The sequence below is a fragment of the Phyllobates terribilis genome, unplaced genomic scaffold (assembly GCF_046119375.1).
Source record: "Phyllobates terribilis strain yellow unplaced genomic scaffold, ASM4611937v1 Scaffold_13__5_contigs__length_258822181, whole genome shotgun sequence".
Classification (NCBI taxonomy): domain Eukaryota; kingdom Metazoa; phylum Chordata; class Amphibia; order Anura; family Dendrobatidae; genus Phyllobates; species Phyllobates terribilis.
This window is the reverse complement of record NW_027362773.1, coordinates 48,285,629-48,302,233: the sequence shown is the minus strand read 5'-3', so window position 1 is coordinate 48,302,233 and position 16,605 is coordinate 48,285,629. Positions and strand designations below refer to the sequence as shown.

The following is a 16,605-nucleotide window of genomic DNA, read 5'->3' as shown; positions in this document are numbered from 1 at the left end:
GTCCAATGAAAGGCAAGACTACTTAAGAAGGCTGTCTCACATTATTAAGCAGCCTACATTTTCTGCCAAAATGGGAAAGAAAAAGGATGTGTCGGCTGCTGAGAAGCAACAAATTGTGGAGTGTTTAGGTCAAGGCATGACTACAATCAACATTGTGCGATGATCAGGATGAAGTGTCTTGGCAATCAAGAAGTATGTAGCTGATTCACAGTACACACGTGTGCGTGCTGATAAGGGCAAATTGAGGACTCTTTCCTACAGGCAATTACGTCAGGTTGAAAAAGCAGCGGCAAAAAAGCCTTGTCATAGCAGCAGACAAGTTTTTGAAGCTGCTTGTGCCTCCAACGTCCCCCGAACAACAAGATGCAGGGTCCTTCAGAGGTTTGCAGCTGTGCATACGCCATCCTGTCGACCTCCGCTTGATTTCAGTTTCTAACAACCTGCTAATGCTTATAATTTCAAAAATGACCATTTTTTTTGGCCTTTATTAAAATGAAAAGGTTGATCGAAAAGTTTGGGGGATCTGAGAGTGTGGCAACCCAGTAGTCATGATTACTTCGAATTCTGACAATATGAGGGTCATGCTGCAGGTAGTGCAGCAAGAAGGCACTTATGTGTCTTGCGCATCTCGGAGCCCCAAAATTATTTTCCGGGCTAGATGCAGCTAAAAATTATTTTTAATTTTAAATCTGGTGGCGCTTATTATAGATGGCCTAATAGGATCAGTGCTGCACACTGCTACAAAGCCCAAATTATTTTCCAGTCAAGATACAGATAAACATGATTAGTAATTTGAAAGCTTAAAACGGTTGGTAGGGTGATTTTAACCAATCATCAAGCTTTTACTCTCCCCAGGATGACACAGGGGTAGAAAAGTCGTTTCGGATCCATGATTTGTTCATCTTTATGAACGTGAGTCTGTCTACATTATCAGTGGAGAGCCGCGTGAGCGTATCTGTCAGCACACCACCAGCAGCGCTGAACACACGTTCAGACAGAACGCTGGCTGCGGGGCATGACAAGATCTCCAAGGCGTAAGTGGCTAGCTCCGGCCATTTATCCAGATTGGAAGCCTAAAAAGAGCAAGGGTCCAGTGACACAGTCGTGGCTTCAATGTTTACTTGGAGATACTCCTGTACCATCCTCTCTAGGCGTTGACTATGTGTCAGACTTCTTGTCTCCTGTGGCCTTGCAAAGGATGGGCTAAAAAAGTGGTGAAATGATTCCGCAAACTTGATGTTACCAGCAGATACTGTGGTTCTGTTACGGTTTGAGTGCTGAACACTTGACGGTCCCACGGTTGGCAAGTTGGAACTGTGAGATTCACTACGTGCACCACTGGTGTTTTGTGGAAAAGCACATGTAAGATTCTGCAACAGTCTCTGCTGATACTCCTGCATGCGTGCATCCCTTTCTATGGCAGGAATAATTTTGGCAAATTTACTTTTGTACCGGGGATCTAACAGTGTGGCAACCCAGTAGTCAGGATTATTTCTAATTCTCACAAATCGAGGGTCATGTTGCAGGTAGTGCAGCAAGAAGGCACTCATGTGTGTTGCACATCCAGGAGCAACAAGTCCCTGTTGTGTTGGTGGCAAGGTAACAATCATGCTTCCTTCCTCTGTCCTCTCCCCCCAACCTCGCACAACAGAAATGTGATCAAGGTCTCCCTCATCTGATGAGTCTTCCATCAGTTCGTCCTCCACTTCTTCCTGGGCTCCTGCACCTTCCTCACTAGTTTGGCTGCTACCATGCGCCCTGGTAAAACCATCTCCCCCACCCTCACATGCCTGCCGCCTTGGTGTTGCCGACCGTCTGGACCTTGCAGATGTTAGCCCTTCCGCATACAACTCCTCCTCCTCTACTTCCTCCACCTCCTCTTGTGCCACCACCTGACTCCGAATTCTGTTTAACATGTGCTCCAGCATGTAAATCACCGGAATAGTCATGCTGATAATGGCATCATCAGCACTAAACATCTTCGTCGCCATTTCAAAACTGTGCAGAAGGGTGCATAGGTCCCTGATCTGAGACCACTCCTCCAGCGTGATTTTCCCCACCTCTGGATCTCGTTGGCCCAGGCTATACGTCAGAACGTATTGCACCAGGGCTTGTCGGTGCTGCCACAGTCGCTGCAACATGTGCAGAGTTGAATTCCACCGGGTAGGCACATCGCATTTTAGCCGGTGAAGTGGCAGGCCCAACGACTTCTGTAGAGATGTAAGTCGCTGAGCTGTGGGATGCAAACGGCGGAAGTGAGCACACAGCGACCGTGCCCTCTGCAGAAGGCCATCTAGTCTACGATAGTGGGCTAAAAATTGCTGAACAACCAGGTTCAACACGTGAGCCATACAAGGCACGTGTGTGACATTGCCCCGGCGAAGGGCCGCACCCAGGTTTGCAGCATTGTCGCACACGGCCTTCCCTGGTTTCAGGTCCAGTGGAGACAGCCATTCATGAAATTGGTTCTCCAGAGCTGACCACAACTCCTCAGCTGTGTGACTCACATTTCCCAGACATTTCAAAGTAAAAACCGCCTGATGACGTTGAGCCCTACTGCCAGCATAGTAAGGAGGTGTGCAGGATCCCTTCTGCGCAGTTAGAAAGCTTGTGGCATGACCAGACAGGCTTTGGGTGCAGGTGGAAGACCGAGAGGAGGTTGAGGAGGCAGAAGCAGTGGAGGAACTTTGACATAAAGAGGATTGACGCACAACTCGTGGGGACGGCAAGACTTGGACAGCAGCCCCTTGTCCTGCTGTCACCATAGTTACCCAGTGCCCAGTCAGCGACATGTAACGCCCCTGTCCATGCCTACTCGTCCAAGTGTCTGTGGTGAAATGCACCCTGTCACACACAGAGTTTCTCAAAGAAGCGGTGATGTTGTGTGCGACATGCTGGTGGAGTGCAGGCACACCTTTCTTTGAGAAGTAGTGCCGACTGGGCATCTGGTACTGGGGCACTGCGACGGACATAAGGTCTCGAAAATCCTCTGTGTCCACCAGGCGGAAAAGCAGCATTTCTGTAGCCAAGAGCTTGCAGATGGTGAAATTCAACCTCTTAGCTTTCTCATGGCTAGGAGGAAATGGTCTTTTACTTGTCCACATCTGAGGGACCGAGGGCTGGCTATTGTGCTTAGACGGGGTTGATAAGGGTGTCCCCGGCAAACTGCCGGTCTGTGAGGAAGATGCAGGCGGACATGTTAGGTTGCCTTGATCCAAAGGTGGTGCTATCGATGTCGGACAGCGCTCAAGACCAGCTGGTGTTACCACCTCCAAAGAAAATGATGACCTGCCAATCACGCTGGCTGTTGCGGGTAAAGAGGTGGCAGGTCTGCGCCCCAAAACAGGTGTGACTGCTGTCCCCCCAGTCACAGAGGATGAAGAGGCCGCGGATGCACAAGATATGGCAGACGGTGGTTGGCCCGGCCGGCTAGGCCGCATTGTAGCACACTAAGCTTCCCACTGCAACTTATGCTTCATGTCCATGTGCGGGTTCATGCATGAAGTACTCAAACTATGTATTTTTTGGCCTCTACTTAGCTTTTGCTGACAAATGTTACAGATAACACGAGTTGGGTCATCTTTATCGATCTGAAAAAATGCCCAGGCTATGCAAGGCTTAGCACCCATGCGACCTGAAGAGCCACCACGACTTGTGGTGAGAGGCAGAGTTGTGTTTGAGGATGCAGTTGTTGACGTGCTTCCAGTACTACGTCTCTGTCCAGGAAGGCGCAACCTGACCTCGTCGTCACTAGCATCTTCCTCCACCTCCTCTGCTGACCTCATCTCTTGGCTGACTGTGGGTTGACAGTAAGTGGGATCTCCGACCTCATCATCATCAACCTGTGCGTTATCACACCCGTCGTCCTCAGAGCCAACCTGTTCCTGCCCTGACAAAAAACTAAAGTTGTCGCTCCAATCAGGTATTTGAGTCTTATCATCGTCTTCCTCATTGTCTCCACCAACAGGAGTTACAGTTTGGGAATGAGGGTCTACATTATGGTCAGAACCTTCTGCGTCTGGTCCTGGATCCGACTCATAAAGATTCTGGGCATCAGTGCAGATCATTTCCTCGTCTGGATTCACAGAAGCGCTGGAGCCGACCTCTGATTCCCAGGCTATAGTATGAGTAAACAGCTCTGCAGACTCAACCATCTGTTCTACCTCATACTCAGACAGGCAGCTGGAGATTTGGGAGCTGTGAGGAAGCAAGTGCGATTGGGGTGACACCTTTGAGGACTGGAGTATTTGTGATGTTGAAGTTGATGTGGAGGAGAGCCCACTTAAAGGAGCACTTGATATCCGTTGAAGCACCTGCTGTTTTTGTGATTCATCTGGAATTTGTAGCGATTGGCGTGGAAGTAAGAAAGGGATCTTATCACATTGTCTGCTAAAAGAAGTAGACATTTTAGTTTGGCTGGAAGATGGTCTTTCTTCTGCAATTGTTACTGTTGCTTTAACACCTAACCCACGGACACAACCTTTTTTCCCCTTCCCAACACGCCTATTCCCCTTTCCACCAGCAGCAGGCCTTTTTCCACTCATTTTGGTGGTTAACTAATTCACGACTCAGGAGTTGTTTGCACAAAAAAACAATGGATGGGAACCGAGCAGAGCTGAGTGGCCAAACTGTGGTATTAGGCCAAAACTATTGGCTGGGTTAGATGCAGAAAAAAATGATATTCAATTTGCAACCTGATGGAGGTCAGTATAGATGGACTAATAGAACAAGTCCCACACACTGCTAGAAGCCCAAATATTTTTTCAGAGCTAGATGCAGAAAAAAAATTATTTTTAATTTGCAACCTGATGGAGGTCAGTAGAGATGGACAAATAGACCAAGTCCCACACACTGCTAGAAGCCCAAATATTTTTTCAGAGCTAGATGCAGAAAAAAATTATATTCAATTTGCAACCTGATGGAGGTCAGTATAGATGGACTAATAGAACAAGTCCCACACACTGCTAGAAGCCAAAATATTTTTTCAGAGCTAGATGCAGAAAAAAATTATTTTTAATTTGCAACCTGATGGAGGTCAGTATAGATGGACTAATAGACCAAGTCCCACACACTGCTAGAAGCCCAAATATTTTTTCAGAGGTAGATGCAGAAAAAAATTATATAAAATTTGCAACCTGATGGAGGTCAGTATAGATGGACTAATAGAACAAGTCTCACACACTGCTAGAAGAAAAAAAATTATTTTTAATTTGCTACCTGATGGAGGTCAGTATAGATGGACTAATAGACCAAGTCCCACACACTGCTAGAAGCCCATATATTTTTTCAGAGCTAGATGCAGAAAAAAATTATATTCAATTTGCAACCTGATGGAGGTCAGTATAGATGGACTAATAGAACAAGTCCCACACACTACTAGAAGCCCAAATATTTTTTCAGAGCTAGATGCAGAAAAAAAATATTTTTAATTTGCAACCTGGTGGAGGTCAGTATAGATGGACTAATAGACCAAGTCCCACACACTGCTAGAAGACCATATATTTTTTCAGAGCTAGATGCAGAAAAAAATTATATTCAATTTGCAACCTGATGGAGGTCAGTATAGATGGACTAATAGAACAAGTCCCACACACTACTAGAAGCCCAAATATTTTTTCAGAGCTAGATGCAGAAAAAAAATATTTTTAATTTGCAACCTGGTGGAGGTCAGTATAGATGGACGAATAGAACAAGTCCCACACACTGCTAGAAGCCCAAATATTTTTTCAGAGCTAGATGCAGAAAAAAAATATTTTTAATTTGCAACCTGATGGAGGTCAGTATAGATGGACTAATAGAACAAGTCCCACACACTGCTAGAAGCCCAAATAGTTTTTCAGAGCTAGATGCAGAAAAAAATTATATTCAATTTGCAACCTGATGGAGGTCAGTATAGATGGACTAATAGAACAAGTCCCACACACTGCTAGAAGCCCAAATATTTTTTCACAGCTAGATGCAGAAAAAAATTATTTTTAATTTGCAACCTGATGGAGGTCAGTATAGATGGACTAATAGACCAAGTCCCACAAACTGCTAGAAGCCGAAATATTTTTTCAGAGCTAGATGCAGAAAAAAATAATATTCTATTTGCAACCTGATGGAGGTCAGCATAGATGGACTAATAGACCAAGTCCCACACACTTCAAGAAGCCCAAATATTTTTTCAGAGCTAGATGCAGAAAAAAAATATTTTTAATTTGCAACCTGATGGAGGTCAGTATAGATGGACTAATAGACCTAGTCCCACACACTGCTAGAAGCCCAAATAGTTTTTAAGAGCTAGACGCAGAAAAAAATTATTTACAATTTGCAACCTGATGGAGATCAGTATAGATGGACTAATAGAACAAGTCCCACACACTACTAGAAGCCCAAATATTTTTTCATAGCTAGATGCAGAAAAAAAATATTTTTAATTTGCAACCTGATGGAGGTCAGTATAGATGGACTAATAGACCAAGTCCCACACACTGCTAGAAGCCCAAATATTTTTTCAGAGCTAGATGCAGAAAAAAATTATATTCAATTTGCAACCTGGTGGAGGTCAGTAGAGATGGACTAATAGACCAAGTCCCACACACTGCTAGAAGCCCAAATATTTTTTCAGAGCTAGATGCAGAAAAAAATTATATTCAATTTGCAACCTGATGGAGGTCAGTATAGATGGACTAATAGAATTATGCTATGCCCAAAAGGTTTTACTTCACTAGGTGCAGTAAAAAAATTGGTATTCTATACACAGGTTGTGTAGCTTGCAACACAGATAGGCTACTCCACTGACTAACACACTCTGCAATAGGCCAAAAAGGATTAGCTTTGCTAGATTTAGCCAAATGCTGTGAAAAAAACTTGCACAGCACTGGCACAGACCTGCCTGGCAAAACTCATAGGAACTGATGTAACTTAGTCCTGAAAAGGACTGCAATTACAATTAGTCTTTACTCCCAACCTATCTATTTAAGAGCACAGACCTGCCTGATAAAAGTCGTAGGAAATGCTGTAACCTAGTCCTTAAAAGGACTGCAATCACAACTATTCCCTACTCCAAAGCTATCTGTAGACTTGTGCGAAAATTGGCTTGAAATTAACAAGGTATAGCGCACACAGCAACAGCGGTGCAGTCTAACACGCAGCTGCAGCAGTGAGAAAATGGTGGCGACGGGGAAAATGGCTGGGTCTTATAGGGCAAGGACATGTGACATACAATGCCAATGACAAATACCCTTGCTTGTGTGAAAAAAAGCACTTCTCTCCGTGTGTGCGCTGCTGATAGGCTGACAGATTGCACCTCCCCACTGTAAATGCGGGAAAGAGAAAAAAAAATGGAGATCTTCATTATTCCTGCAGAGATCCATCCCCTGCCCCGCTGTACACTCAAACTGCGTATTAACATTAATTTTCATCATTACTGAGAAAAAATCCAGATTTTGGTGCACGAACATTTATCGAACATAACCTCGAACAGCCAAATTTTTTTCAAATCGTTCGTGTTCGCCGAACGGCTCGAACACCGCCCAAAACAGCGCGAATTTGTGATTGGCGAACAGTTTGAGCCGAACAACGCTCATCTCTATTTACGACACAATGATTAATCTTTAGCAACTTCTGGATGAACAGCTTTCTAACAGTATAAAATTTGCAATTTATTTTTTCTCACCCTTTTTCCAAGTAATAGATGCAACACTCTATTTGCCAGTTTTTATCAACATTTAAAACTCTCCTTGTAGTGATAGCGTGGAATTCTACGCACACTTGTGAAATAAAAGGATAGTAGATATTAATTTACCATTTTGTATTAATAGTAGATTTGCACTGCAGCTTTAGAGCCTGTTTTCACAACCATTCATGATTTAACATGCTCGTTTCACCATTTTCTTCACAAGAATATCCAGCTAGGTCCATTGTTTCTCTGGTTCCATGGTGTAATTGTTAGTACTCTGGACTTTGAATCAAGTGATTTGAGTTCAAACCTCAGTGGAGCTGGGTAATTCTTCATGAAAAACAGGTTTCACTTTTTCCGCTCACACTGTGTCCTCCTATGCCCAAAGTTTAACATATAAAGACGAAGTTAAAATCCACATACGAAAAGCCAAAAAAAAACTTGAATATTGCAAGGATCCATAAAATTATCACTTTGAATCCTATGGCCAAAGTTATCTATTATATAGGATTAGCGAAAGTTGAAATTGACATCAGGAAACAAAACTCATACTATTTATGTGACACCAAGCAACCATTCTCTATAACTTGTGTTAATGATCACATGACGCTTTTTCCAGATGGGTAAAACTGACATGGATTTCAAGCCAAAATGGCTTCAGGAAACATCAGCATTTTATTTTCCTGAGTCATCTTTTCTCTTGTTTTTCAGCATTTCCTAATGCGGTTTGTAAACATTTTTGGTGACGTTTTTCTAAGAATTGTTTTGGGCATCTTTTGAGTGCATTTTTGTGGCTTCTTTTTGTGGCTCACAAAACTCACCAAAAGTCACTCAGGAGCCTTCCAGGGGTCTTTCTTACCTTCTCCTTGACTTGCCTTATAAGTCTGGAACTCTTCTAAGTGAAAAACACCTGAAGAATGATGTGCTCATTTCAGTTAACCGCTTGGCATTTTTGGCAACTTGATGCGGTTAAAAGGCGCTCAAAAGTCTGATCATAGGAAAAGCAAGTCTCTTTTACATGGAAATTAATATGTTCAGACCTTTGAGCATTTTCAGAACGTTTTTGTAGTGGACCCAGTTCAAATCCGCCTTATGAAGAGGGAAACGCCATGAACTGTACAAGGTTCTAATTGATGATGAATATAAATTAGATTTTTACATTTTAGTGAGGCCAAGAAGTTTGCTTTGCTTTTCTAAGATGTCTTCCATAGGGATAATCACTGATTTTGATCATGGTACTTTAAGAAAAGGTATGTGAAACTCACAAAGATTTCAAGTCTGAGTAGTCGTGGCCGAGTGGTTAAGGTGATGGGCTTGAAATCCTTTAGGGTCTCCCCGCCTAGGTTCAAATCCTGCCGGCTACATGCATGTTCCCTAAATTTTTGACCGAATATTGAAGTTCAATTTTCATATTCCCTCGTCTATCTCCCAAGACAGTGGTCTGTGATCTTTCTACTGGGTTTGTAGAACCAGACTGAAAGCATCTTCGCATCTTCTTTTGATTAGCCTGCCCTGAGCGACATAACATGGGTCACGATGCTAAAGAAAAGAAGCACCGCGGGTGCCATCAAGTAAGAAGATCTTGACCCGCTCTTGTCCAGCGGCCACAGAGCACTATCGTGGCTGATGGACTGGGACATGGGCTTTGATTTCTACAAACTCTTCTTGAATTATGTCTCGGATGAAAGCTTTTACTACACAATGAATAATGTTTAGCAACTTCTGGATGAACAGCTTTCTAACAGTATAAGTTTTGCAATTTATTTTTTCTCACCCTATTTCCAAGTAATAGATACAACACTCTATTTGCCAGTTTTTATCAACATTTAAAACTCTCCTTGTTATGATATTGTGGAATTCTACGCACACTTGTGAAATAAAAGGATAGTAGATATTATTTTACCATTTTGTATTAATAGTAGATTTGCACTGCAGCATTAGAGCCTGTTTTCACAACCATGCATGATTTAACATGCTCGTTTTAGCCTTTTCTTCACAAAAAGATCCAGCTGAGTACATTGTCTCTGTGGTTCCATGGTGTAATGGTTTGCACTCTGGACTTTGAATCCAGTGATCTGAGTTCAAATCTCAATGGAACCTGGGTAATTCTTCATGAAACGCAGGTTTCACTTTTGCAGCTCACACTGCCAAAGGTTTAACATATAAAGACAAAGTTAAAATCCACACACCAAAAGCCATAAAAACTTGAATATTACAAGGATCCATAAAATGATCACTTTGAATCCTATTGCCCAAGTTATCTATTATATAGGATTAGCGAAAGTTGAAATTGAGATCAGGAAACAAAACTCATACTATTTATGTGACACCAAGCAACCATTCTCTATGACTTGTGTTAATGATCACATGACACTTTTTCCAGGTGGGTAAAACTGACATGGATTTCAAGCCAAAATGGCTTCAGGAAACATCAGCATTTTATTTTCCTGAGTCAACTTTTCTCTTGTTTTTCAGTATTTCCTAATGCGGTTTGTAAACATTTTTGGTGGCATTTTTCTAAGAATTGTTTTGGGCATCTTTTGAGTGCGTTTTTGTGGCTTCTTTTTGTGGCTCACAAAACTCACCAAAAGTCACTCAGGAGCCTTCCAGGGGTCTTTCTTACCTTCCCCTTGACTTGCATTATAAGTCTGGAACTCTTCTAAGTGAAAAACACCTGAAGAATGATGTGCTCATTTCAGTTAACCGCTTGGCGTTTTTGGCAACTTGATGCGGTTAAAAGGCGCTCACAAGCCTGATCATATGAAAAGCAAGTCTCTTTTACATGGAAATTAATATGTTCAGACCTTTGAGCATTTTCAGAGATTTTTTCAGGATGTTTTTGTAGTGGACCCAGTTCAAATCCGCCTTATGAAGAGGGAAAAGCCATGAACTGTACAAGGTTCCAATTGATGATGACTTTAAATCAGGTTTTTTCATTTCAGTGAGGTCTAGAATTTAGCTTTGCTTTTCTAAGATTTCCTCCAGAGGGATAATCATTGATCTTGATCATGTTGCTTTAAGAAAAGGTGTGTAAAACTCACAAGTATTTCATGTCTGGGTAGTCGTTGGCGAGTGGTTAAGGCGATGGCCTAGAAATCCTTTGGGGTCCTCCGCGTAGGTTCAAATACTGCCCGCTATGTCTATGTTCCCAAAACTTTTGACCGATTATTGAAGATCAATTTTCATATTCCCTCGTCTATCTACCAAGACAGTGGTCTGTGATCTTTGGACTGGGTTCGTAGAACCATACTGACAGCATCTTCGGATCTTCTTTTGATTAGCCTGCCCTGAGCGACATAACATGCGTCCCAATGCTAAACAAAAGAAGCACCGCGGGTGCCATCAAGTAAGAAGACCTACTCACGCTCTTGTCCAGCAGCCACAGAGCACTATCGTGGCTGATGTACTGGGACATGGGCTTTGATTTCTACAAACACTACTTGAATTATGTCTCGGATGAAAGCTTTTACTACACAATGAATAATCTTTAGCAACTTCTGGATGAACAGCTTTCTAACAGTATAAGTTTTGTAATTTATTTTTTCTCACCCTTTTTCCAAGTAATAGATGCAACACTCTATTTGCCAGTTTTTATCAACATTTAAAACTCTCCTTGTTGTGATCTCGTGGAGTTCTATGCACACTTGTGAAATAAAAGGATAGTAGATATTAATTTACCATTTTGTATTAATAGTAGATTTGCACTGCAGCATTAGAGCCTGTTTTCACCACCATTCATGATTTAACATGCTCGTTTCACCCTTTTCTTCACAAGAAGATCCAGCAAGATGCAATGACCCTCTGGTTCCATGGTGTAATGGTTAGCACTCTGGACTTTGAATCCAGTGAACTGAGTTCAAACCTCTGCGGAACCAGGGTAATTTTTCATGAAACACAGGTTTAACTTTTTCCGTTCACTCTGTGTCCTCTTATGCCCAAGGTTTAACATATAAAGACAAATTTAAAATCCGCATACCAAAAGCCAAAAAACACTTGAATACTACTAGGATCCATAAAATGATCACTTTGAATCCTAGGGCCAAAGTTATATAGGATTAGCGAAAGTTGAAATTGACGTCAGGAAACAAAACTCATACTATTTATGTGACACCAAGCAACCATTCTCTATGACTTGTGTTAATGATCACATGACACTTTTTCCAGGTGGGTAAAACTGACATGGATTTCAATTCAAAATGGCTTCAGGAAACATCCGCACTTTATTTTCCTGAGTCATCTTTTCTCTTGTTTTTCAGCATTTCCTAATGCGGTTTGTAAACATTTTTGGTGGCGTTTTTCTAAGAATTGTTTTGGGCATCTTTTGAGTGCGTTTTTGTGGCTTCTTTTTGTGGCTCACAAAACTCACCAAAAGTCACTCAGGAGCCTTCCAGCTGTCTTTCTTATCTTCCCCTTGACTTGCATTATAAGTCTGGAACTCTTCTAAGTGAAAAACACCTGAAGAATGATGTGCTCATTTCAGTTAACCACTTGGCCTTTTTGTCAACTTGATGCGGTTAAAAGGCGCTCAAAAGCCTGATCATATGAAAAGCAAGTCTTTTTTACATGGAAATTAATATGTTCAGACCTTTGAGCATTTTTAGAGTTATTTTTCAGGATGTTTTTGTAGTGGACCCAGTTCAAATCCGCCTTATGAAGAGGGAAAAGCCATGAACTGTAAAAGGTTCTAATTGATGATGAGTTCAAATCAGATTTTTACATTATAGTGAGGCCTAGAATTTTGCTTTGCTTTTCTAAGATGTCTTCCAGAGGGATAATCACTGATCTTGATCATGGTGCTTTAAGAAAAGGTATGTGAAACTCACAAGAACTTCATGTCTGAGTAGTCGTGGCTGAGTGGTTAAGGCGATGGGCTAAAAATCCATTGGGGTTTCCCCGCCCAGGTTCAAATCTTGTCGACTACGTCCATGTTCCAAACCTTTTGAGAGATTATTGAAGATCAATTTTCATTTTCCCTCGTCTATCTCCCAAGACAGTGGTCTGTGATCTTTGGACTGGGTTTGTAGAACCATACTGACAGCATCTTCGGATCTTCTTTTGATTAGCCTGCCCTGCACGACATAACGTGCGTCCCGATGCTAAAGAAAAGAAGCACCGCGGGTGCCATCAAGTAAGAAGACCTTTTCCCGCTCTTGTCCCGCGGCCACAGAGCACTATCGTGACTGATGGACCGGGACATGGGCTTTGATTTCTACAAACTCTACTTGAATTATGTGTCGGATGAAAGCTTTTACTACACAATGAATAATCTTTAGCAACTTCTGGATGAACAGCTTTCTAACAGTATAAGTTTTGCAATTTATTTTTTCTCACCCTTTTTCCAAGTAATAGAAGGAACACTATTTGCCAGTTTTTATCAACAGTTAAAACTATCCTTGTTGTGATATCGTGGAATTCTACACACACTTGTGAAATAAACGGATAGTATATATTAATTACCATTTTGTATTAATAGTAGATTTGCACTGCAGCATTAGAGCCTGTTTTCACATCCATTCATGATTTAACATGCTCGTTTCAACCTTTTTTTCACAAGAAGATCCCGCTACTTTGAATCTAGTGATCTGAGTTCAAATCACAGTGGAACCTGGCTAATCCTTTATGAAACGCAGGTTTCACTTTTTCCGCTCACACTGTGTCCTCCTATGCCCAAGGTTTAACATATAAAGACAAAGTTAAAATCATCATACCAAAAGCTAAAAGAAAATTGAATATTACAAGGATCCATAAAATGATCAGTTTGAATCCTATGGCCAAATTTATCTATTATATAGGATTAGTGAAATTAAAATTGACGTCACGAAACAAAACTCATACTATTTATGTGACACCAAGCAACCATTCTCTATGACTTGTGTTAATGATCACATGACACTTTTTCCAGGTGGGTAAAAATGACAAGGATTTCAAGCCAAAATGACTTCAGGAAACATCAGCATTTTATTTTCCTGAGTCATCTTTTCTCTTGTTTATCAGCATTTCCTAATGCGGTTTGTAAACATTTTTGGTGGCGTTTTTCTAAGAATTGTTTTGGGCATCTTTTGAGTGCGTTTTTGTGGCTTCTTTTTGTGGCTCACAAAACTCTCCAAAAGTCACTCAGGAGCCTTCCAGCTGTCTTTCTTATCTTCCCCTTGACTTGCATTATAAGTCTGGAACTCTTCTAAGTGAAAAACACCTGAAGAATGATGTGCTCATTTCAGTTAACCACTTGGCCTTTTAGTCAACTTGATGCGGTTAAAAGGCGCTCAAAAGCCTGATCATATGAAAAGCAAGTCTTTTTTACATGGAAATTAATATGTTCAGACCTTTGAGCATTTTTAGAGTTATTTTTCAGGATGTTTTTGTAGTGGACCCAGTTCAAATCCGCCTTATGAAGAGGGCAAAGCCATGAACTGTACAAGATTCTAACTGATGATGAGTTCAAATCAGATTTTTACATTTTAGTGAGGCCTAGAATTTTGCTTTGCTTTTCTAAGATGTCTTCCAGAGAGATAATCACTGATCTTGATCATGGTGCTTTAAGAAAAGGTGTGTGAAACTCACAAGGACTTCAGGTCTCCTTGCTTAGATTCAAATCCTGCTGGCTACATCCATGTTCCCAAAACTTTTGACCGATTATTGAAGATTAATTTGCATATTCCCTCGTCTATCTCCCAAGACAGTGGTCTGTGATCTTTGGACTGGGTTTGCAGAACCATACTGACAGCATCTTCGGATCTTCTTTTAATCAGCCTGCCCTGCGCGACATAACGTTCGTCCCGATGCTAAACAAAAGAAGCACCACGGGTGCTATCAAGTAAGAAGACCTTCTCCCACTCTTATCCAGCGGCCACAGAGCACTCTCGTGGCTGATGGACTGGGACATGGGCTTTGATTTCTACAAACTCTTCTTGAATTATGTCTCGGATGAAAGCTTCTACTACACAATGAATAATCTTTAGCAACTTCTGGATGAACAGCTTTCTAACAGTATAAGTTTTGCAATTTATTTTTTCTCACCCTTTTTCCAAGTAATAGAAGCAACACTCTATTTGCCAGTTTTTATCAACATTTAAATCTATCCTTGTTGTGATATTGTGGAATTCTATGCACACTTGTGAAATAAAAGGATAGTAGATATTAATTTACCATTTTGTATTAATAGTAGATTTGCACTGCAGCATTAGAGCCTGTTTTCACATCCATTCATGATTTAACATGCTCGTTTCACCCTTTTCTTCACAAGTAGATCCAGCTAGGTACATTGTCCCTATGGTTCCATGGTGTAACTGTTAGCACTCTGGACTTGGAATCCAGCAATCTGAGTTCAAATCTCAGTGGAACCTGGTTTATTCTTTATGAAATGCCAGTTTCACTTTTTCTTCTCACACTGTGTCCTCCTATGCCCAAGGTTTTACATATAAAGACAAAGTTAAAATCCACATACCAAAAGCCAAAAAAACATTGAATATTACAAGGATCCATAAAATTATCACTTTGAATCCTATGGCCAAATTTATCTATTATATAGGATTGGCGAAATTAAAATTGACGTCAGGAAACAAAGCTCATACTATTTATGTGACAACAAGCAACCATTCTCTATGACTTGTGTTAATGATCACATGACACTTTTTTCAGGTGGGTAAAACTGACATGGATTTCAAGCCAAAATGGCTTCAGGAAACATCAGCATTTTATTTTCCTGAGTCATCTTTTCTCTTGTTTTTCAGCATTTCCTAATGCGGTTTGTAAACATTTTTGGTGGCGTTTTTCTAAGAATTGTTTTGGGCATCTTTTGAGTGCGTTTTTGTGGCTTCTTTTTGTGGCTCACAAAACTCACCAAAAGTCACTCAGGAGCCTTCCAGGGGTCTTTCTTACCTTCCCCTTGACTTACATTATAGGTATGGAACTCTTCTAAGTGAAAAACACCTGAAGAATGATGTGCTCATTTCAGTTAACCGCTTGGCGTTTTTGGCACCTTGATGCGGTTAAAGGGTGCTCAAAAGGCTGATCATATGAAAAGCAGGACTTTTTTACATGGAAATAAATATGTTCAGACTTTTGAGAATTTTAAGATTTTTTTTCAGGATGTTTTTGTAGTGGACCCAGTTCAAATCCGCCTTATGAAGAGGGAAAAGCCATGAACTGTACAAGGTTCTAATTGATGATGACTTTAAATCAGATTTTTACATGTTAGTGAGGCCTAGAATTTTGCTTTGCTTTTCTAAGATGTCTTCCAGCGGGATAATCACTGATCTTGAACATGGTGCTTTAAGAAAAGGTGTGTGAAACTCGCTAGGATTTCATGTCTGAGTAGTCGTGGCCGAGTGGTTAAGGCGATGGACTAGAAATCCATTGGGGTCTCCCTGCGCAGGTTCAAATCCTGTTGGCTACACCCATGTTCCCAAAACTTTAGACAGATTATTGAAGATCAATTTTCATATTCCCTCGTTTATCTCCCAAGACAGTGGTCTGTGATCTTTGGACTGGGTTTGTAGAACCATACTGACAGCATCTTCGGATCTTCTCTTTATTAGCCTACCCTGCGCGACATAACGTGCGTCCCTGATGCTAAACAAAAGTAGCACCGTGGGTGCCATCAAGTACGAAATCTTCTCTCTCTCTTGTCCAGCGGCCACAGAGCACTATCGTGGCTGATGGACTGGGACATGGGCTTTGATTTCTACAAACTCTACTTGAATTAAGTCTCGGATGAAAGATTTTACTACACAATGAATAATCTTTACCAACTTCTGGATGAACAGCTTTCCAACAGTATAAGTTTTGCAATTTATTTTTTCTCACCCTTTTTCCAAGTATTAGATGCAACACTCTATTTGTCCGGTTTTATCAACATTTAAAACTCTCCTTGTTGTGATCTCATGGAATTCTATGCACACTTGTGAAATAAAAGGATAGTATATATTAATTTACCATTTTGT

At 41.2% G+C, this 16,605-nt stretch overlaps 5 non-coding genes across 5 annotated transcripts; all 5 read left to right on the top strand.

Annotated features, from left to right (window-relative positions):
- Positions 1–9,691: 9,691 nt before the first annotated feature.
- On the top strand, positions 9,692–9,763 carry TRNAQ-UUG (transfer RNA glutamine (anticodon UUG)). Its single transcript has one exon. It is a non-coding gene; the product is annotated as a tRNA-Gln (tRNA).
- Positions 9,764–11,466: 1,703 nt separating this feature from the next.
- Positions 11,467–11,538, top strand: TRNAQ-UUG (transfer RNA glutamine (anticodon UUG)). Its single transcript has one exon. It is a non-coding gene; the product is annotated as a tRNA-Gln (tRNA).
- A 965-nt stretch (positions 11,539–12,503) lies between these two features.
- Positions 12,504–12,585, top strand: TRNAF-AAA (transfer RNA phenylalanine (anticodon AAA)). The gene has a single exon. It is a non-coding gene; the product is annotated as a tRNA-Phe (tRNA).
- Positions 12,586–14,934: 2,349 nt separating this feature from the next.
- On the top strand, positions 14,935–15,006 carry TRNAP-UGG (transfer RNA proline (anticodon UGG)). Its single transcript has one exon. It is a non-coding gene; the product is annotated as a tRNA-Pro (tRNA).
- Positions 15,007–15,976: 970 nt separating this feature from the next.
- TRNAS-AGA (transfer RNA serine (anticodon AGA)) lies at positions 15,977–16,058 on the top strand. Its single transcript has one exon. It is a non-coding gene; the product is annotated as a tRNA-Ser (tRNA).
- Positions 16,059–16,605: the final 547 nt, after the last annotated feature.